The sequence below is a fragment of the Coffea arabica genome, chromosome 10c (genome assembly GCF_036785885.1).
Source record: "Coffea arabica cultivar ET-39 chromosome 10c, Coffea Arabica ET-39 HiFi, whole genome shotgun sequence".
In the NCBI taxonomy this organism is placed as follows: Eukaryota; Viridiplantae; Streptophyta; class Magnoliopsida; order Gentianales; family Rubiaceae; genus Coffea; species Coffea arabica.
In genome coordinates, this window is record NC_092329.1 from 349,137 (window position 1) to 373,624 (window position 24,488).

Sequence of the window (24,488 nt, forward strand, 5' to 3'; positions counted from 1 at the left end):
AGTTCCTAACTTTCAGCAAAAATAAATATGGTTCCCAATATTTCCAATTGAAGCAAATTTAGTGTAATTGACGGATTTTCCCTAATTACTAACGAAATCATGTTATTTGCAGTCACATGTTCACTAGATTGAATTAAAAAAAGAGAATAAAAAAGCACCTGACTTTAGACAATAAGAATATTAACTTATGTGATGACACGTGAGTAATTAATTAACCACAAAAATAGAAATAAAATAAAGAAATTTGTGAAATTATATACAAAAACCTGTAGGGATTTTTTTGCTTAAGGGGGAGTGGGGTTGGAATAGAGAGTGAAAATGAGTTCTGGATATATGAGTTAGGTACTTTGATTGGTTTGAACTGTGTAGTTTAACTAATTTCTTCTCTCTTTTTTTTTTCCCTTTGTTGTGATTAATTAGTTACTCCAGTGTTAGTAGATGAGTTATTAGTTCATAATGTTCTTATGTAAAGTTATTTGTTACTTTCCTTTTTCATTTTTGAATTCAATTTAACGGACATGTGACTGTGCGTTATTAGTTTTATTGAAATCTTACGGACTAAAATTGTCCAAATTCTACATATTGAAAACCAGATTTATTTTTATCGAAAATTTTAGATATCAAAATCACACAGGTGCTAAACATTTAGGACCAAAACTATATTTCTTCTCTGGGTAAAAACAACTCTTCCATTGGAAATTTTCATATTGTCTCGAGAGGTGATAGATGAAAAAGTCAATCAATTTTTCTCTTTGGATTTATTCATCTTCAAAACAGAAAAGTTGGTAGAAGTCCCAGAAAGAGACTGACTAGACTTATGGTAATACTTGGGATCGAGAGAATAAGTCATCCTATGTTCCTAGAGTGCTTCACACGGCCCGATCAGCCAATGCACGAGCAGCCAAGGTAGAGTGGCAAAGAACATAAGTTCATTCACGATTGCAACAGCCAAGACGTGGTAAATCTTAAGGTTATTTTGTTCATCTACTATAATTGCAATTCTTCGTTCATTTGTTTGGTAGTGGTGGTAGTAGGGTACATGCTGGGAAACTAATGGGACAAAAAACCCAAGTTTTCTACTGGCGATTTTTCTATTATCTAGAGAGGTGATACAGGGAAAAGTCAATCATCTGATCTCTTCTTGATTCCACAATTTTCAACAGAGAAAAGTTGATAAAATTCCGTTCCCTCGACCACGATGACTGGAGTTTCGTGCTCATATGAATTGATATTGCAATTGTAGCGCAAATGACGAAAAAAAAAGTAAAGAGTCCACATACAGAAGATGGAGTAGTGTTAAAAAGGAAATAGTGCTGAAATGCAATTAGTAACGTTCAGGATCCCATACCACACGGTATCAGAATAATTCAAGTGAACTTGCCAAGTCAATTTGAGGATGAGTGACTTTCTAATGTTGGGGTGGCTTTGCTCAGGGAAGGATCTATATATTGAAATATGGCCTCCTCCAAGAACACCAGAAAAAACTCATCATCCCAAAATTAAATAGCCATCACAGTCCAAAGTTTCCCCAGTGATGAAGCTTGTTCAAATGATACATTTCGTGTTGACGGTGTCCTTAAAGCCAGCTATCACACCAGCAGCAACATACCCTCCTATAGCCAAGGATGGCTGCATTGATACCTCTGGAAAAGTAAAGATCCATTACCCCTTTGGCATGACAGAAGATTGTTATCTTGAGTCGAGACTTTCAGTCAATTGTAACTACTCTTTAATCCTACCATTCTAAGCATATATTTTTTATTTTTTAAAAATTTTTTCTAGTAAAAGAGAATGAAATTTAAGAAGCGGGTGTAGGGAGGAGAGATTTGAACCCAAGCCCTCTAAATCCTGGAACCTCAATCCTAGACCCCTATTTGATAACCCAATTCAATATTTAAACTAAGTGAGTTCATATCTTAACATGTTCAAACGTGTTTGATAAAAAAAAATCGAACTTCTGATTTAATTAAGTGGCATCGAATTTTCTAGATAATTTTTTTTAAAAAAATATAAGTGATAAACTAACCACGTATTACTTAATATAATATATACTCAAATATATCAAATATGGTACTTAACAATTCAATAATTTAACGAATTCTGCCTTCAAAGTTTAAATTTCATATTTTAGTTTTCAAATTTTAATTTTATCTAATACACTCTTAGTCACTAGACTAAAACCTCATAGGCTGAAGCATATATCTTAATTACTTTCATGACATACATTACATCCAAAAACACATTTATGAATTTTTTCTCATATCAAGTGGAAAAAATTTATCGGTTCCCTTATTGTTTTTCACGTGAATAAATGGAAAGACCAGGGTGGACTTGAAAGTCTTCCCTTGCGGAGTCATTATGTCTTTAGCATGAGCAGCCCCGTAAAGACGTGGACCTCAATGTCATCAGCGACTACTGTGACAGCTTCCCCAGTAAACTCCATACACAAATGAAGCTGAAAATTATTGCCCAACAAATAGTCCTTTACGTCTTGACTGCATTCATTTGAAGTCAACCGTCCTATTTGGGGTCTACAGAAGAAGTTTCAATTGTAAAATGCGTAGGCCTTCTGCGCGTTTACTGACTAAGTCTTCCCTTTACTTTTTTTTTTTTTTTTTTTCGTCGAAACGTTAGCTTTTTATATAAATAACCGTAACCTTTACAGTATTTGGACAAAGGTCCAAACAAACGGGCAAGCTGCCCCGCAAGATCACTGATGCCTAGCATCAAGATTGGGATTCACCCATTCTTCATCTATCCAGATGTTTAGAGCATAAATGCTTAGCTTAATACATTCTTGACAGGTGTCGTGCCTGTGCAATAATAAATACCTGTTTAAGAAAAATAAATTTTCTGTGTATAGTAGTAAACAGGGTCGAATCCACAGGGATTGGAAAAAATTCGATTCTTTTTAAATTCGAGACACGGGGGATTTTTATCAGATAAAACTAAAAATAAATAATTAAACAATTTAACTAAAAAATAATTAAACAATTTAACCAAAAATAAATAAATAATTAATACGAATGTAAATGGCAATTAAATAAATAATAAATAAATTCTAGCCAAGGATACAACTACGTAGACACAGTCCATTCATCCGATCATTGATGCAAAGAAGGTTCACTTAATTTTATTAACAGGTTAGTTATAGTCGTCGATAAACTCTAACAACCAGCTTTTCCTTAATTTATTGATAACCAAGGTACGACTATTGATTACCCCTAACCAGGAAATACTCCTAGGTACGACCGTAGAAATTAATTTCCTAATTGCATTAAAAACTAGAAAAGCCTAACCCAAATTAATAACACGCTACGAGGGTTATTTAAATCAGATTGCATGTTCCCCTAGTATGTGAAAATACTAATTGTCACTAATATTAACCAACTAAACAATTACGGATTTAATTGATTAATTTGACAAGAGATTAATAAGTCAAATTGCACATCGGGCCCTTGATATCCAATTAACAAAATAATCCCATGGAAATTAAAATAGAAAACATGCAAATATTAACAAATTAAGGAACACGTAAAATTAATTAGATCTCACAGATATATGGGACTGCGTCGTCGCGTTGATCCTTGACTAGATGAGAAAATTAGCCACGCCTCATAAGAAAATCTTCACACAATTCAATTGAATTTAAAGACATCATCTTTCTTCGATAATTGAGAGAGTGAATAACAAAGCTTTCGGAAGAGAATAAGAAAATTGCACACTAGAATTCAACAAGCCAAAACAACTCCCTATTCTCTCCTCCGGAACATCCCTCGGAGAGAAAACTAAAACTCCTCTTCCCAGACGGAAGAGAAGAAGAAAAACTAACTCCGGAAATGTGCGGCTCTCCCACGCATAAAAACAAGCCAATTCGAAACTTCACTCCACGCTCACAAAAGAAAACATTCCTTCCCTACCTAATCAACTCCACCGAAAACAAAAGCAAAGCCAACTATGGTTTGTCGGTTTCCTTTGACCAAGTGCACAAGTTCACAAATAAGAGAGCAAACCAAAAATGTGTCTTTACACAATGGTCAAGTCTTCACGGTCCCCACCTAATTGAGATGCTGGCCAGTCAAATGCAATTCAATTCCTTTTCATCATAGAAAGAAATGGACGTTGGTTTACACCATGCATGTGGGCCAATTGTATAGAGTTTCACAATAATCTTTTCAGGAAGGTTTCTGCTCCACTTTAATTTGCGGTCCCCACCAATTTTGATATGTTGTCTAGTCAAATTGAATTCCCAAATGCAATTCCATTCTTTCTCGTTGGTTTGCACCCGAATTGTGTAAAGCTTCACAATAATCTTCTCAAGAGGTTTCTGCTCCAATTTCTGAAATTATATCCAAATACCAAATATAAATATATATTGACAATTAAAGCAAATTAAAGCAATATTTGGCAAGAATAAAAAGGAAAATTAACAATAAAATTACTAACAATTAACATCCTATCAATTCCCCCCACACTTAAATCATGCTTGTCCTCAAGCATGAGAACAACTAAATTCAATAATGGCTAACTCTCATTTCATTTACTGCCAAGTTGCGTTTATCCCAAAATCAAGTTTTAGTAGTTAAGTGTCAAGACATATTTCTCCCGGTTAGCTCCTGAAATCATAGACTCGTCCAATTCATAGCTAAGTCGTTTAAGAAATCAAAATATTAAACTAGCAAAAGTTAGCAATTGGGTCAACTGACAACCAAAATCTCAACATTGAAGAACAAGGATCGGCAGGCCAACATGATCATAAGCTTACATATTATTCTTTTATATATATATATATATATATATATATATATCTTTTTTTTTCTTTTTTTTTTTTGAATAAATGCTCAGTCCCAAGCTATTCAAGTCTTTTGACGTGAACTCTGACATTTTTAGATGAAAGAGCCCAGTTACTCAACTTTTCACAGCTTCAGGACTACCTACTCATAGATATCACCACTTTTTGACGCGAAAGTCGACACTTGTGGTGAAGACTCCCGGTTACTGGGTGATGACACTAGCGGAGTAGAGCCATTTATTAACCACAATTAAAGCACCAGAATACCAGATAATTAAAGATCATGGCCCACGTCATCTCCTAATATGGAGAACTAAGATCAACAATCGCCCAATCCACACAACAATTGCTAGTAAAATATTTATATTGCCTAAACAATTTAACCACAATTTGCACCAAGTCCTTAAACTCATGATATTCACCAAGATAATATGCTTTTACTTGCCATCTAAACAAAATTCATAGGATAAATCACAACTAGCAATAGAAGAGCGAGTTGCCACATTTATTCATCAAGACAACAATAAGAAAAGCAACAATTTAAAGAAACTCCAATCAAATCCAAATCCCCCCCACACTTAAAATATACATTGCCCTCAATGTAACAAATATATAGAAAAAGTAAGAAGAAGGGCAACGAAACTCCCCTGAAATCGTCAAGACATCGGTGGATTAGCCCCTGGGGTTGATCTGAGTCTCACCATTTTCTCCAAATATCACTCCAATGAATCACCCACAAGTTATACAAATACCCCAACACTTATAGTAAATGCAATCAATAAGCACTTGTGGTTCCAAACTCAACTACTTCAATAAGCAAATTTAAGCATTACAAGCACCTCCTAATTTAACAAACAATCTCAGCAAATTACCCACAATTGGACACAAATTACAGCAATTTAAACACAATTCGACCCAAAATCTCAACAATTGTCTCCAATTGGATAGTTAAATACACACTCAACCAATCCCAATAACCATTCAAATCAACAAACACACGCAGGAAGGAACTCCCCACAATTAAGAAACAACTCAAATGACCAACCAAAGCGCTGATAAATCCAAACTACCAATCAAGACCACAAAATAGTAGAAATTAAAATAGGACCCAAGTGACAAGTAACTCCCAAATCACCTCTAACAATTCTCGAATAAATGAACTGGCATAAGAGCCGTTAAATTTATCCCCACAGATGAAAGAAAAACCTCAAGTAGTCAAAACCCAATCAATGCTCAACAATGTAATTAACACCAGAAAATATCCGCAAATGGAGCAGCAAATAAAATTTATTCTACCCGAAATTAACTCCAGAAAATCCCCAAGTCAAATGAACTGACAGATGTGCCCCAAGACCCAAGGACCAAAAACTCAACAGAGACTCCTAAGCAATTCAACGGAAAAGGGAAAATCAAGCGAATCACTTCCTATTTTCATTCATAAAGAAACCCAAGAACAAAATCACCTCCCAAGCGATCTGGTTGAGTTTGGACAGTGAGATCGAAGTGTGAGGTAGAGGGAGAGCTAACGGTGTGGGCTGGTGGTGGTAGCGCAAGGAGAGCTGGTGGAGGTGGCGGCGCGTGCTGGGGTTGAAGTCCGTGGGCTTCAGGTGGTAGGCAGCGGAGCTTGGGCAGTCGTAGCTGGTGCAGTGGCAGCTAGGGGGCTCAAAGTGAAGTGGAGAAGAGCTGGTGGTGTGGGTTGGTAGTGGAGCTTCAGTGGTGAAGCCTGCTTGGGGTTGTTGGTGGAGAATGAAGGAAGATCTCCACGTGGCTGTGGAGCTGGTTGTGGGTAGAGAGCTGGACTGCCGTGGGTTTCAGGCAGCAGTCGGCTGCAGCTATGGACAGGGAGGAGGAAATGCGCACAGCTCTGGGGTGGTGGTGATGGAAGAAGCAGCAGGCAGCGGCTTAGCAGGGAAGCTGTGCGTCGTGTGTATGCGAGCTGGTGGTGCGACACGCGCGAGCAACGAGCAGCGTGAGCTGAACTGAGCTGAGCTAAGAGAGAGAGAGAGCTGAGATGCTGTGGAGAGCAGCGCTGTTCATGGCTGTCCGTGAGCTGGGTTGCTCAAGGCTGTGGGCTGCTGATGTGGAGCTTGGGTTGCAGGAGGTTGACGCGAGCTGGTTGTCGTGCGGTGTGAAGAGAGAGAGAAGAGGGAGGCCGGGAAGAAGAAGAAAGAAAAGAAAAAGAAAGAAAGAAAAAGAAAAGAAAGAAAAGAGAAAAAGAAAGGAAAAAAAATAGTTTTTGATCTTACAGTTTTTTTTTTTAAATTCAGAATTGAATTGCGGAAAAACTAAAACAAATGTTAAGAAGGAAAATAACAGCATTTTGATTTTTTTTTTTTAGTTCGTCAAACATGGCGTGAGCATGCCAAGATTAGAAAACATTCTCTGTCCTTGAGAATCAGTTTTTGAACATTAATACGTGCCCTCTCCTCGTGGGCACGCCAAGATTCCACTTCCGAATGTTGAGATTTTACTAACATGGCGTGGGCATGTCATGTTTTAGAAACATCCTCTGACCTTGAAGTTGGAATTTGTAAGATTAATGCGTGCCCTCTCTGTGCGGGTACGCCATGATCACCTGTCCTGATCATAGTAGAGAAAATATCAAGTTTAAGCAATACCCAAATGAGAAACGACATATTTAACGAATTGAACAACAAAAACCAACAAAATCAAAAATTGGGTTGCCTCCCAAAAGCGCCTTTCTTTAACGTCTTTGGCTAGACGGAGTCCAGAACTTGCTTAAACTAAGCAAATCGGGTCTTCCAGTTGCATCATCTCCACCCGTTCAATTGGAAATCCTTCATAATACGGCTTGAGACGGTGACCATTCACCACAAATTTCTTCTCCGTTTTCAAACTTTGGCCCATCTTAATTTAACCAAATTAAAAGCAAAACTTGGAGAGATAATCTCTCTTACCTTGAGTAGAGGTCACTAAGAGTAGTCCAAGCTTCCTTCCTTCAAAAACTTACCACAAATCAACACTTAGTCACTCAAGAACAAGTTTAATCGGTTTACTTTGTTTATTTTCTCACTAAGTTGTTGGATTTGAAGATGAAATGGAAGGTTTGCTCTCTTGTTTTTCCTCTCTCTCACTCACGGTTCTTCAGCAGCAAAATGAAGAGGAATGAAGCTAAGTGTTGGTCTTATAAGAAGTAAGAAGGTTAGAGTTAATTATGACCACAAATTTCTACTAACACTTGGACTAATCTTGTCCACTAATTTTTCTCTTTCTTCCCCTTGCTTCTTAGCCACAAATTTCGGTCCTTCTTAGCTGAATATAAGAAGATATTTTGGCTCAAATATCAATGAGCTTGTGGTGCAAGAAAGTGGTAGTCCAGTGGTGCGTTCAAACGGTAGTGCGCGGGACCCGCCGGTTCGCGCCGTTTTCTTAAAAACTCACGTACTAGGTTTTTTTTTTTTCTTTCCATTCACTAACCTTGTCTCATGGCTACTACTCACATATTATTTCTCACTTAAAAGTCACTTTTAATCATCAAATTGATCCTTGGCCAATACCGAAAATTCATCCGGCGGAAAAATCGAAAAACCCTAATTTTGCTCAAATCTTGAAACTGAAGTGTAAAACCCTATTTTCAGGTTCATCTACACTTATTGTTGAACAATTGGGTAGTAGGGCCTTAATAAATAATAATTTCCAAATAAAAGGAAATTTTTAAGAAAACGTGAGGAATTTTCCAATTCCAGTAATTAAAATTAGGGTTTCAATTAAAATAGGAGAGATTTAGGAAAACCGGTTAGTCACAAGTAAACTAGGGTTTTTGGCTACAATTTTAGGGTTTCTAGTCTTTTTAAAACAAAAATAGGTTTTAAATCAAACCCAAAGAAATACACTTTAATATTTTCTTCACAAACAACCTCCTAATATTCGGGATGTTACAGTAATCGCTAAAGTTCAGATGTGAATGTTTGCGTGCTCTTTCGGTTGGGTTTTGACGGGTCGGTTACTATTCATGACCGACTCCGGATTTCATTTTTTTTTATTTTGGGTTATTTTACCATTTTGACCTGTTTACGCTCGTTTGTAAGTTCCGGATCGCAATAGATAGCTCTAATCTGATCCGTAGTCCTGGCGAGAGCTGGGCAGGCGACCCGCCAAACCCTCTGGTTCGCCTTAGGGGGAGGTGGGGCCGTCACATAGTTCGCATCCGAACCACTAGCCTGAACATCCTTTTCCGGATCCTCCTCGAAAGGTTCCTTCTCAGGAGTGGCCTCATGAACCAGGCTCTCGATAGCCTCTATCGCCTCCTCTGTCAATATGGTGGTGTCGGCTAAAATTCCGGCGGCCCAATCCCGGACCTCCTCGACTATTCTAGCCAGTCGAGCCCTAATCCTCTGGAGCTGAACACTAGCGGCCCCAGCCCTAGTCTTGTCCTCTACCACTGTTCCCTCGAGCTCAAATATCCTAGTACCCTAAGCGTCCACCATAGCGCTCAGCTCCTCGACCTCCTGAAGTAAGCTCTGTTGGTAATCACCAATTACCGACGCTCATCGTCAAGGGACAATACCAACTCATTAAGGTAAGTGTGCGTTGTCCTACACGGACAACGGGGAATCCTCGAAGAAAGCGAGTATCGGATACGAGGTTCTCCTCCATGCACTTTATATCGAATAGAAATAAGAGGCACCACAAGTTCATTAGCATGCCCATTACCATTAGCAGCTTGACCTTCGTTACCATTCTCTATCTCTACAAAATAACCACAAATTTTAGGTTAGAAATTGAAAGTCACTAATTCGCTCAAATATCACTTAAAGCATAATTAAGTCATTTAATCCCTATTTTCAAGAGTAAAGTCTCTAATACATCTCCCAAATAGAACTCTAAACCTAGCGCTCTGATTTTCATCCCTACGAGCAGTCACTTAACTTTCAAACTAGTTCCACAGTCCGGTATCCTAAACTTTTAGGTTAAGATACACTACAGAGACCTGAAACCTAAACTCTGATACCAATAGTGACGCCCCCACTTCTCCCAAGGGCAAACCTAAGGGTATCGGTGGCACGCCTGTCCAGCTCTCGCCAGGACTCGATACAATTCCAATTCAAACTTAAGGATAAATATCCGAATAATAAAAGTTGAAGGTATAAAGAAAGGGTCATTTCCTTAAAATATTGAAATCTTACAACACAAATTCTCAAAAGTACAATCACTAGAAGTCGGCAAATTAAATACAATCCAAAATCCTAATCAAAAGTAATCAAACCGGCTTCTCCAAAAATTCTTTCCATTCCAAACTCCTGTTAAGAAAAACAAAGCTAATGGGGTGAGTTGACACTCAATGAGGCCAAGAAACATGCAAACACATAGTTCACATAACCATGGCGTTTGTACGATAATTAAAACAAGAAATTTCAAATAATTCATAAATAATAATAACACACATTCAATAAGGATACATGAGCTTTCAGGAGCTAGATTTCACTTGCTGCTCCAAGACTCGATCAAATACTTTCCTGTGATGACACTCTGTCAATCGGGTAAGTATTAAGTCCGTAGAACTTCACTTACTCTTCCCCGTTCACCGTTATACGCCCTACTCTGAGCTCGTACTTTTTTTACATAAGGCGATACTATTCGAGTATGCCAAGCGAGATCTCTCAAATAGATCGACTTTATAAATTTTTCTCATGCCTCACCAAGCTTCACGACCAAGCCCATGTCGGCTCGAGTCGTAAGGTCGGCCGATGAGTTTGGGCGTCCCCCACTATTATAAATTTAGGTCGAGAAAATTCACTCCAATCGACATTAATTCAATCATAGTATAATTCACTATTGCAACACTTCACTTTATTCACTTTGTAATTCACTTCATACAATTCCAATATGATTCACTTAAAAGAGAACGATTGCGATAAAGTACACACTCGACTCGACGCTTTCAAAATACTCAATTAATGAAAGCAATTAAGCACGTAGCAATACTTCATACACTTGACACTCACCAAGTCAAAAGTGGGTAAGTGAGCAAATAAGTCTTTAGGCGTCCACTCCGAGATTCTCTTGAAGATCCCCTTGAGCACTTGAACAAATAATAATTGACTATCACTCACTATTACTTACAAACTCCTTGCTAACAAGGAAGAGTGTACACTTGCAATACTTAGACAATGTCATGAAAGAAAACCTTAATCACTCGAAAATCGAAGTTCAAAAGTAGGGATTTAAAGTCCCAAGAGAAACTAGTCTCTAACATGAAATTGCGTTTAAAACAGTTTATCGATATCAAGATAAGGTGACGAGTCCACAAAAACTCATTTCATAAGAAATAGGAAAATTTTAGCTTTAAGTGACAAACTTGGAAAAATCAAACTTGAGTTTGGCATGTCAAAAAATGGAAAACTCTATACCGTCGGAAATTAGGTTCGAAGTACTAAAATTTCCTAGAAGACTCTTTTCCAAGATTCTAAACGGAAATCATTCATTTTTCAGCTCAAAGTTTCAGTTCCAAGAAGACAGGTTTGAACCAGTCATTGTTTTCTAGCAATCTTTCATAAAAAGTGAACCAGCCCTTGAAATTTGTAACACAACAAGAGTTCCAATCAAGGTTTCAAACACGATAAATGGAACTAAATTTGGAGTCTTGAGTATCAAGATATAACAGTTCAAAATCGGTCAATTTTCACTACTAGAACAGTGAATTTCCAGATTTGAAAAGCAATCTTTGGGGCTTTATTTGGATATAGAAATGATCTTGAAATTACACAAAATTTGGTACACTTAAATGTCCATATATGGACTACCTCTCTATCAAATCTTATACAAAAAATCATGTGGGAAGGCAGTTAAAAAATGACTAAAGTTCAGAAAATGTTTCAAGGCAAATCTGCCCTCATACTTTTCTTTCTTTTCCAAGTGTTTTGCACAATGAAATCAACCCCAATTCCATCCATTTTTTGAAACCAAGGTCCTATAAACATTTAATATGCAATTGACATCAAAATTTTTGAAACAAAACATCCCAAAACAAGGTTGACCATTCGGCCAACAAGAAAGGAAAGACTTTCCAGTTTTCCAGCCTTGTTGCACTTTCGAAATCAAACCACATCTCACTCAATACAAGTTCAAATTAAGAATGGTTGGTGGTGTTGGAAACTAGGTTCAAAATGATACATTTTATCAGAAAGAGTCATTTACAAAATCAGTTCACAAATGAGAGAAAATAGAGTCACAAGATGCCGCTTCTCCATTCCTCTCGGACAGACAGTCACAACAAGACAGTCAATTTTGTTAAATCACTACGGTTCACTAAGTTCAAACTAGTAGATATGTTTTATATCATTGGAAAGCTATGACATCTAATTTTGAATGCCACTAACGACACTCAATTTCAAATTTTGTATAGAAAGTTATGTTCGAATAAAGAGGTACTGTTTGGCTGCCTCGATCACCATTTACAGATTTCTTTCTTTTTCGAAAACTCTAGTTTTGAGTAACAAATTGAAATAATTTTTGTAGACACTTTGTACACACAATATAACACATATATCCATCAATTTCACAACCATACAAGCACCAAAAATTCTAATTAAAATAGAGCAACAATGGACAGAATTTTGGCCAGCTCTAGTCTCATCCATTTCTAAATTTTCTCTCCATTTCTAACCGTAGTTCCACTTATTTAACACATAAATACAACAATCATGCACTTTAATCCTCAAGGCAACTATCTATAATCCATCTCAAGACCACTAGCCTAGTGGTTCAAGTAAGATAAATGATTTTCCTCAAGTCCTCTACCTATTTCTTGCTTGGGTTGTAAACCCATGCAATCTAAGCTTCATTCTTGAAGAAAATGGAAAGATTTGAAGGAGATGGAGGATACCTCTTGAACCCTTGAAGAAACCAGAAGTTTCTCACCACAAAACCTCCAAGAAACTCCACTAGATGATGTCTTTTTCCAAGCTAGAGTGATTCTCCAAGAACTAGAAGTTTGGATTAAGTTTTGCTAGCAAGATGGGAGCTTGAAATGAAGAGTTTTCTTCTTCCTTTTCCTTTGCTAGAGGTTCGGCTGACCAAGAGAGAAAGAGAGAGTGTTTGGCAGGTATGAATCTTGTCTTGGAAGGTTTAAGAAATTGTGGCCAAGAAGCTTTGTAAAAGTCAACTTCAAATAGTGTCGCGCGCGGATTTCGTACCACCATTTTCTCTCTTGTTTGTTGCACTAGTGCACTAATCCTCCAATTTAATTCCTTTAATACTATAACTACTCACTCTTACGAGTCTAGAATTAATTCTTCAAATTTTCAATTTGTTGCGTGGTGCGACTTTCGAGAAACTATTGACGCGCGCGCAGTAAAAATGAAATTTTGAACTCACTCACCTCTAATCCCTCAATTAACTTTTCTTAGTCTACTATTAATCATTCTTAATTTTTTAAAATTATTGCATTCTCTGATTGAATATTATCTCGAAAAATGTGTACTCGCTATTTCTCTCTAAACGAGCCTTTGAAAAATTAAATTTGCTAACGAGAGGTTGTAAAAATATAAGTGAGACATTGCTCCATGTAAATGTATTTAAAATGGTTGAAATAAATTTTTCAGAGAAAACAGGTAAGTAAATAATTAAATAAACCAGTAAAATAAGATAAAAATAAGAAAATTTTCGGGTCCTCACATCCTTCCCTCCTTAAAAAGAATTTCGTCTTCGAAATTCACACCTAGGATATGCTTATCATTAAGGTATGCTTATCAAATCAATCAACAACTTACACTCTCCAACTCATAATTCAAAATTTCTATAAACCCAATTAGCAATTAAACTTTGATTTCCCCAGTAGGCATTTCAACTTCCAAATCATATGGTAACTTAATCGGCCTCACGTTTTCCCCACTCATAAATCTAAGATCTGCAAATGAGTGTGTGGTATCAGGGTCACTTAGAACCTTAGTTAAACAATGTAAAACAAGAATCATACCTTCAACGACCTTAGTGGAATTGGAAACCAGTTGATGGTCTAATGCATAAATTCTAGCCATCGCTTTAGATTGACTTCCTCCAGCACTAGTTTGTTTAGATGCCAACTTTTCTGGTCTTTGAGTACTACCTCTTACCGTCGGCACTCTTGGACAACTTGCGAGTTGATGCTTGGTGTGACGCCCCGAAAATTAGGGTTTTCACTTTACGCATATTTTCGTTGGACGAGCGAAGGAGCGCAGCTTTTAAACTTGGAAAAAGAAGAAAAAATTTTGAAATGTGAAGGGGGCCAAATCCGGCCGGAAAATCCGGCCAGTTTCTGGCCGGATAGCTGGCCGGATTGCCCAGCCATTTTGAAAAAAAATTTGAGTTTGCTTCTGCCTTGAATCCGGCCTAGAATCCGGCCGGATTCTGACGTGGCAGCTTCGGCTGTCATGTTTGACCGACTGTTTCTGCACCTTTTTATCTTGTTTTGCACCCAAAATATCTCATTTTTGTTCCTAGCTCAACCGAGCTCTTGAGAGAAGAAAAAACTCTTCCATTTTCTAGTTTTAATTTCTACCAAAATCTTGAGTTTTCACCAATGATTTTGGACAATACTTCACACAAGGGCTCACTATGGTGGACTAAAGCTCTTGATGGATTGGATTTGGTTGGGGTGCTCCATGTTGATAGCTTCTTGAATTTGTGAGGTAAGATGTTTAAGGAAGCTCTTTCTTGTTTTGATAATGCTATATTAGTAACTTGTAGAGGTTGAATGTGTTATATTGTGGAGTATTTCATGGGTTTAAGGAAACTATGGTGAATTTCTAATTTATTGGGCATTTTTCTGATTTTATATGAAATGCATGATTAGTGTTGGATTGATGGTTTGAAATGGTGTTAAATGGAGCCTTTATACGTTAATTCCGGTTGTTAGAGGAAAATTTCCACTTGTGAGGTGATTTCCGGTTTCTAGGGTTTAATTTGGGGATTTTCTTATGATTGGTTTATATGGCTTTAATTGAAGGGGTATTGTGGCTCTAATTGGGTATATTTGCTAGTCTATAATTGTATGTAAAATTGGGGTTGAATGGAGGTATATTTGGTATTGAATGGTAGGTTGGAAATGTGTAAAATTAAGGGGAAATGCTGTCCCATTTTTGGAGGGTATATGATTGATTTGAATTTGTGTGATCTTGACTAGTTTTATGGAAATTCTTGTGATTTGGAGGTTGGAATGATGAAATCCCAGGTTAGTGGTATTTCCGGACTTTAGTAATGTGATTTCATCTTCGATTTGCCATGTATATGAGTAATAAGCTATTCTAGTGTCTTAAGGTGGAAGTTCTAGCCTTTAATCGTGATTAATGATGGTTATTCGCAAATGTTGGATTGAAAGTGGAATTGCAGCTTTCGTTGCTTTATTTCTGCTCTCATGTGATAAGTAGTGGTTGTCCATAGCATGCTAGCTTGATATTGGGATACATGAAGCTTTAGTATGCTAGTTTGGTTTACTTAAAAGAATTTCAGCAAGAGTATATGAATTCCAGCTTAGGGTCAATCTGCCCTGTTTTTGTACTGTACATTTGACCATGTTAAAGACCGAATCAACTCTTGCTCAAAACATGAAACCTGTAGATATATGAGTTGACTACTTGCCTGCAAAATTTCAGATTGATTGGACCTCTGTAGCTTGAGAAATGACTGAATTGCCCCTGATTGCCTATAAATCCTGTTTTGCGGACAGTTTTCTGTCCTCTCCTAGATTTCGATATTTGACCCTGAAATTGTATGTTTTGACTTTGGAGGTCTTCATATAAAATGTTGGTATATGTCTTAGCTTCATAATGCCATAAGATTCGTGTCAATCGGATAAGCGTATTTTCAATTGTGATTAAAATGCCAAAAGGTGGCAGGAACTTGTTAGTTTTAGAATGCCTTTTATTTGACATGCTATTTGTTATCTAGACTTGATCAAGGCAAGGATGTATGCTCGAAAAAGGTTCGTGTGCCGTGGTTGGTGAGTGAACCTTAACTATTTCTCCAAAAGTTACTTTTGAAATAATTTTTGCATTGCTTACACGATTGCATATCATTGTGTATGTGTGTGTGCCATAACATTTTGGCTTTATTGAGTTCTTGGGAAAATCTTGTGCTTAGAACCAACGTCTCCATTACTGGGTATGCTTTCTTTGGAGCACGATGGCTCCTTGTTTCTGTTTATTTGCTTACTTGATCTAAGGGAGTGTTGGATTTTAAGTACAAGGATTTTCACTGGCTCCAAAGAGCATTATTTGCACATTGGACCGTTATTCCATGATAGCATTGAAATACACTACTGTTAAGTTTATTTAGTTACTGCTTTTACTGTTCACTCGCTGAGCTTCTAGCTCACCCCCAAATGTTTTTCTTCTCCCCACAGGGATCGAGGCAAAGGAAGCGTTCGTATTACATTAATTGTGTGCCTGGATGGCATGTATCTTGCATAGCTTAGATTTGGATTTGTTTTGTAAAATAGTTGAGCTAGGGTGACTGTTTGAAATTGGAATGGATGGATTATACCGTGTACGGTTTGAATTTGGATTGCCTTTTGTGTAATAGCTTAGTAGAAGAGTTTGTAATGAATGATTGGACTTGATTTGATGTACGTGTACTTTCCGCTACGTTTGTGATATGTAATTCTTGAAGGATTTGATGTAATTACGAGATTTATATTGAAATTTACTTGAGGACCGTAGTGAACGACTGAGTCCTGGCGAGAGCTGGGCAGGCGGCCCGTTGACCCCTCTGGTTCACCTTAGGGGAAAATGGGGTCGTTACACTTGGCACTACCATAGTACAAGCACTTTCCTGATTTCCTCCAACAATCATTTTCCACATGATTGGACTTGCCACAGTAGTCACAACTAATTTGATGAGTCACGGCCTGACCACCAGAAGGCATTTCTCTCACTTGACCTTGCCTATTGTGGCCTCTTCTTGATTCAGTCCCTTTTGGTGGACTGGATGTCTCTACTCTTTCCGTTCCTTTTTCCTTTTTAGAAGGTGGGGCACATTTAGTTGTTTGTCCAGTGGAGTAACTAGGAGTGTTCCTTTTCTTAGCATGGAAATCCCGTACTTGTAGTATTGCACTTTCGACTCTCTGTGCTTTCTCTAAGGTTTCAGTGAAAGTAGAGATTTGGGCTACCGCCAACCTCTCCTGAATCTCCACGTTAAGTCCTTGCACAAAGCGTCTTATCATTTTCCACTCATTAGTCACCAATTCCGAAGCATACTTAGAAAATTTAGTAAATTTTCCTTCTTATTCAGCCACGTTAGAAGTCCCCTGTCTCAACTTTATAAATTCATCCTCTCTTTTCTCTTGAATCAAGGGTGGGAGAAATTTTTCATTAAACTCTCAGGTAAAGTTTTCCGAGGTCCAAGGGGTCTGCGTTTTTTTTCATTTTTCCCTTATCACATCCCACCAAGCACGTGCTATACCCTCAAATTGAAAGGCAGCAAAGTTCACTCGTCTTTCCTCAGTATAGTTTAGGGCGGCAAATATATTGATTATTGTGACGGCCCCACCTCCCCCTAAGGCGAACCAGAGGGTTCGGCGGACCGCCTGCCCAGCTCTCGCCGGGACTCAGTCGCTCACTACAGTTCTCAACCCAATTACAATATAAATCTCAAAATTACATCAAATCCTCCAATGATTACATATTACAAATGCAGCGGAAACTGATTCCAATCGTGGAACGTATACTTACATCCATATCAATTTCACATATTTACACAAGACCAACTCATACATAAAATAGATCCAAACTTAAACTGTACACGATATAAGCCATCCAGTCACGTGAATAAGCACTCCAAGCTTTCCTTCGCCTTGAGCCCTGTGGGGGGAGAAATAAAACATTTTTGGGGTGAGCTAGAAGCTCAGCGAGTAACCATTAAAATCAGTAATCAATTCAGTTTCACAGTCGTTCATTTCAGTGATGTCATGATTTCAAGATCAAATGTACACTTATTGCTCTCGTGAGCCAGCGAAATCGTTGTTCTTAAACACCCAACGCTCCAAACAAACATTTAACAGTAAACAGTCAGTGGGGAGCCATTAGCTCCAGATGAACAGTACACAGAGGTGGAGACGTTGGTGTTCAGCACACGAATTCCAAGCACTCATTTAAGCCAAAACATGTCATGGGCCACATGCAAGCACTCATGATATGCAAACAAGTAAATAGTGCAAGAAACGGTTCATAAGTAACTTTGGAAACAGTTTAGGGTCACTCACCTCCACGGCTCAGAAACCATCCATCATATAACATTGCCTTGCTCAAATCCAAGCCTTAGATCACAAACCCAATGCAAACAAGTCCCTTCAAAGTTCGGACAGCACTTCCCCTACATTTGCTAACTTTTCCAGCCATCATGGCTTCATTATTACTTCAGCCAGTCCCAAAGTCACACAAATAAGTTCATCTAATATCCATTCAGCAAGCTCCAAGTAGTACAAAGACAAGTCAAGCTAGGGAAAAGTCCGGAAATGAAGGTTAAGCTCAAAACCAGAAAAACAGTTTTGACGTCATTTTGCGGTAATGGTGTCAATTTCACTATGATTATCGGATGGGGGTGTAAGACCCACCGTTTCGAAGCTATGAAACAGGGATACAACAATGTAGAAGGCCACTCAATCCAAATCCTAGCACAACTAGGTCAAATATGCCAAAAATACCAAACCAGAACCACTAAAACAGGTTCACAAATCCCACTATGCTGTAATTGGTATAACTTGGTCTGTACAGGTCCAAATGCATTGATTCCAAAGGCATATGGAAGCTAAGACATCCAGCTACATTTAATCAGAATACACCAACATCCAAATCCAAAGCAATTCCAGTCAAATGGCCAATTACAAGTGCAGTTTTAGCATTCTGATCAACCCAGAACAGCAACAGTAAAAACGCCATATCTCACTCTACACTAATCCAAATGACCTGAAATTTTTCAGGAACTTCAAACTCATCAATACCTACAACTTTCATGTTTTGAGTAAAGTCCAATTCGGCCTCTAACCCTATGATCCAAAACCGGACAGAATTAGGGGTTTATGAACCCTAACTTTCCATTTTCCATCCAAATCCAAAATTGATTGCATTTATCAACAATTCACACCTACTAGAGTCATTTTAAACCATTACCATTCATCATACAAGGCCACAACATCCCATTCATATTAAACCAGAAAATTCATCATAAAATGGAAAACTTCACCAAATCACTTCAAATCAAGAAATAATTCACATAATCCATCACTTTAGCTACTACTAAGCATCACTTAAGCATCATTAGGTGTAGTAGGATGTTCAACCATCACTTACCTAGGAAACAAGAGAAAGGAAGATGTTGGACACCTTAGCTCTTCAAACAAACTTCACCACAACACTCACTAGTACCAAATGAAAGGATTTTATGGAGTAGAATCTAATTTAGGCAATTGTTTTGGTTGATTTGAGCTAATTGGGAGCTTGAAAATTGAAGAAGCTTTCTTCCTTCTTGAGCTAAGAGGGCCGGCCAACAAGAGGTGAAAAATGGTGATTTTTGGGCAATTTTTGAAGATATTTATCAAATGGGTCAAAAGTCAAAAAGGTGAATAGTAACTCTTAAGCCAAAACCAATGTAGTGGTGACACTTGTCACCTTCATAAATGCAATCTTATCTTTCTCTTTCCTCTCACATCAATCAAATCTCACTCTCGACTTATCTCTTAACACCCGATAAATTTTACACAGTATCCGAAACTTAACCTTATTGGCCAAATTTTTCCGAACTTTTCGCACTAGTGGGTCCCACGTCCATTATATATTCTTAATTTTCCAAAAACTCTCCAAGGCTAGAAAAACCATCTAAAAACTATAATTACTCATAAAAATTCCTCAGAAAATTTCCTAAACCAGGAAATGCAGAAAACATGCTATTAAAGGAAATAAAACCCTCGGAAAAGATTAGGGTTTTTTTACGGGTTCTCAAACTCTTTTTTTTCGGGGCGTCACAATTATTCTCTCCAACCAGTTCTCCGGTAACTCAGGGTCGGGTCCTCCGATAAATTTAGACGGAGCAAATTTCAAAAATCTCTCCAAAACCCTATCATCCCCTCTATCCTGAGCCTAGGTTGCTTAATAGGTCCTTGACCTTCTCGTTCTGTTAATCGCTCTAAAATATCCGTCATGCGGTTGATGGTAATAGCCACCTGGTTACCCTCTACATGTCCTTGTCCTTGGGTCGTTCCAGTTGCCGATCCTTGATCGTCCTCTAGAGGTTGGGTTTGCCTAACCCCACGCCCCCGACCTCTACCTCTCTTTCATCCATCCATGATCTTAGTTATGCCTAAATGCAAGCATAGAATTAATTACGTGAGAAAATACCTAAAATACAAGTCAATGAGGAAAACATTTGAAATAACGATAATTAACATATATTAACAATTAAAAATCCATACAAGATCAGCAAGTCGTGGGGCATTTACAAAAATATAGTACACATGTGCCATAAAAGTGCAATTAGTCATGCAATAGACGCCAAGAGTTTTACAAGCATCACCCCAGCTAATTCTAGTCACAAAAGTCAAAAGTCAACATCCTAGTCTAGTTCGCATCTGAACCACTAGCCTAAACATCCTCCTCCGGATCCTCCTCGAAAGGTTCCTCCTCAGGAGTGCCCTCATGAACCGGACTCTCGACAGCCTCTATCGCCTCCTCTATCAATATGGTGGTGTCGGCTAAAATCCCAACGGCCCGATCCTGGACCTCCTTTACTACTCTAGCCAGTCGAGCCCTAATCCTCTGGAGCTCAACACCAGCAGTTCAAGCCCTAGTCCTCTCCTCTACCACTGTTCCCTTGAGCTCAAATATCCTAGTACCCTGTGCATCCACCATGGCACTCAACTCCTCGACCTCCTGAAGTAAGGCTCTGTTGGTAATCACCAACTGTCGACGCTCATCGCCAAGGGATGTTTTAAAAATGTAAGTGACACATTGCTGCATGTAAATGGATTTAAAATGGTTGAAATAAATTATTCAGAGAAAACAGGTGAACAAATAATTAAATAAGCCAGTAAAATAAAATAAAAACAAAAAATTTTTGGGTCCTCACAGAGTAGATAGAATGATATTTCTTTAAATGTTGACTTGTGTTGAGGGGGAGCCTATTTGAGTTTATTTCATAAAAAAAAATCATTATTTTGTTTGTCATCATAAAAAAGCGAGGGATTGAAAGACTTAAGTTGATTAATCATTAGTTTTGTTGAGTAACGAAACAAAATGATGATTTTAACCAATTTTTCAAATGAATTTTTCATTAGTATAGGTGCTCAAACAATTGGTAAAGAAAAGAAAGCAAAACAAGAAGGAACAAAGTCTTTCACTGAATATCGAACGCACCATTGAATGAATACCAAGTGGATTTGACGTCTGAAGCACTTCAAAATAAGTGTGTCTCTAAGCATGGGATGAAGTTTTAGACATTCGTTAAGAGAAAAATGAATAAAGTGAAACTTGACCTTGATGGTCAGATGATGGATTGGATGCATAGTTGGACTATCAGGCGTTCGATGGATTAAAAAGAAACTTTGGAACTTTATGTTTCTTCAAGTGAATCTTTTGAACATTGGATTAGATGTCTAAACCTCCTAGCAAAGACTCAATACACTTTTGAATGCAATGTCAGATGAAGAACAATTGGATTGGACGTCCAAAAGGATGTTGGATGCAGGATCGAATATCTGAAAGTTCCAATAACTAGTTTTCTAATAGGTAATTTTTTTTATTGTTAGAGAGGAATTTTGGGAAAAATTTCACTATTTATAAATATCCCCAAATTTCGAAAATAAGAGGAACTTTTGCCTACATGAGATACAAGCTTTCAAGGGTGATTTTTGTGTAAAAAAATATTATAGTTTGAATAGTGTATAGGTATGGAAAAAGTTCTTGAATTTGTGAACCTCACTTGTAATTGTTCTTCATTGTTAGGGTGAGTATTCAATTGTAACTAAGAAAGAGTTTACTAGGAAGAGTTGTAAAATCTTTGGCTCAACTAGAGTTGAGATATTTAGTGTGGGCAAAGGGTGAGTCCTTCTTTGTACAAGTTTGTTTGCCTCACCAACAATTGGAAGAAGTTTTTGGTTGATTGAGCACCAATCTTGGTGAAGTTTAGGAGCAAGGGGAGGTGCCATTGAGAGTGCCGATTCATTTGGTTTGTTTTCTATTTACTTTATTGATCTTTATTTACTTTGTGGATCAATTGTTATATCTTTTGTGTATTTTATTTGGTTGAAATTATTGGGTAAAATTGTTATTATTTGGGAAATTTTGTGATCAATCTAATTCATTCCCTCTCTTAGATTGTCTTTGGGCCTTACACCCGCTTAATGACGGCAAATGATATACTAATGAATACTAATGGCCATTCCATCAATTTTTCTCATTAGATCTTTGTTTCGTTCCTTAATTTTAGTGTTATTTATTGGTGCAAGATAAATTTTTTTTACATTATTGATACATAAACTTTTCAAGTAATTTCCTTTTTCGGTTGATTTTTATCTCCCCCTAATGTTGGAAAATGTGATTCATCAAATGACAATCTGCAAATCTCACAGTAAATAAATCACCTGTCAATGGTTCCATATACTTAATAATTGAAGGTGACTCATAACCGACATATATCCCCAATCTTCTTTTGGGGCCCAATTTACGATGTTGGGGCGATGCAATTGGAACATAAACCGCACAACCAAATATTCGTAAATGTGAAATATTGGGCTCATACCAAAAGTTAATTGTAGGGGAGAATTGTGACAGCCCCACCTTCTCCTAAGGTGTACCAAAAGGGTTAGCAAACCGCCTGCCCAACTCTCGCCAAGACTACTAAGATGGTTATACACAAACTAATACATCCTGAAATATATTAGCGCTCTTAAACGATTCAACAACCATGAAATGGAAAACGAAAATCAAAACTGAAGATGAATAGTGCCAGCCACGTCACAATCCGGCCGGATTGGAGGCAGTGGCCAACTCAAAAATTTCAAAAATTTCCCCTGCATATCCGGCCAGATATCCGGCCAAAAACTGGCCGGATTCTCGGCCGGATTTAGTGAACAGTGCCTGCCAAAAAATTTTTCTTTCTTCGTTTAAATTCTGAACACGTCCGAAACCCTACCAAAACATATAAACCTTATCTAGTCACTAGAGATCATACATTCACAAGTATATATCCCATACCACATGAAAAAATGCTTTTATACATATACACACGTGGATACGTTTACAAATCAAAAGTGTCATTGAAATGAGATACATTTAGGGTTCTAACTTTTGAGGAGCTATACAAAAGAACAAAAGAATATCAACTAGCTCAACTTGCTTCTAAAATCATGGTTTGTGACGACCCCACCTCCCCCTAAGGCGTACCAAAGGGTTCGGCGGACCGCCTGCCCAGCTCTCGCCAGGACTCACTCACTATCTCAATAGAGTCATGTACACACATCCATGAACCATAAATAACAATCCCTATTCAAGCTTATAATTTACATTGATAGAAATCGAGGTACAAAGTCTCAATATACTCAAACTGGTTCAAGGCGTATACAATCCAAATACAAAACATTCTATTCGAGGAATAGCACGAGTACAAGTCAAAAATTAAACAACTAGTCTATGCTAGACTTTACATATCTCGCACCTCGCTCGTACCCCTGAAAGGAAAACAAATGGAGTGGAATGAGCTAAAAGCCCAGTGAGGTTCCAAATAGCAAACTGACCATTATTTATAAGTGCGAGTTTTCGATATAGCAAAGTAACGAGTATAAAGTGTTCATAAATGTGAACAGTAACACGTCAAGTGGCAATCTTAATATGAGCGAATGTAGAAAATTTTTCAAAAGAAACAATAATCCAATAAACAATAATCACTCCAAAGTATAAGGATACGGATGACTCTCAGGAGCCAAATTCCCATTGCATTACCAGAAGCTTGATCCCGTAGTAGTTGACACTCCGTCAACTTTCAAGTAAGTAACCAATCCAGTAGAACACCACTTAAACGACTCTCCGTCCACCGTTCAACCCCCAGCTGGGCCCAAAATCCTCAAGAACACGGGTGGTAATACTCGAGTATACCGATTAGTCGAGGAGATATCACTCCACTCGACAATACAAGAGACCCAGGGTTCGTTACCCAATCGACCAAGCCCTTGCCGGCTCGACTAGAGTAACTCGCCACAGGGTTTCTGGAATTCCAGGAAGTGCGCGCATCATAAAAAAGTATATCAAGTCAATTGCAACAATAAACAAGTATATCACGTAAGGGCAAGTGCGATAAAGTACACTCTTGCCCTTACAATTCACGTATATAACATGTAATCAGATTGGTCACGTATCAAGTTCAAGTATCAAGTTCAATTCGGTATTTGAAAGCACTCACCAAAAGATATAGTGCCTTTACAGGTCACTTTCAAGTTATACTCCGGGTTCGGAGTCCAAATCTGCGATAAAACTCAGTTTGAGAACTTTGAACATGACTAAGATTCGAAACTTGGACGTTTCGTTCAATAAAATCAAGAAATTGAAATTCACTCGGATGGTAGTCGTGAGACACTTGCTCGCTTTTTTTTTTATAGTAAAACTTTGTAACATTTATACTTGAAAATGCCATGCAAGTCGAAAGTATAAGGAAAACATACTCCGAGCAATCATTGTTTCATTTCTCAAGGGTACAAGTTCGGCCAAGTCCTTCC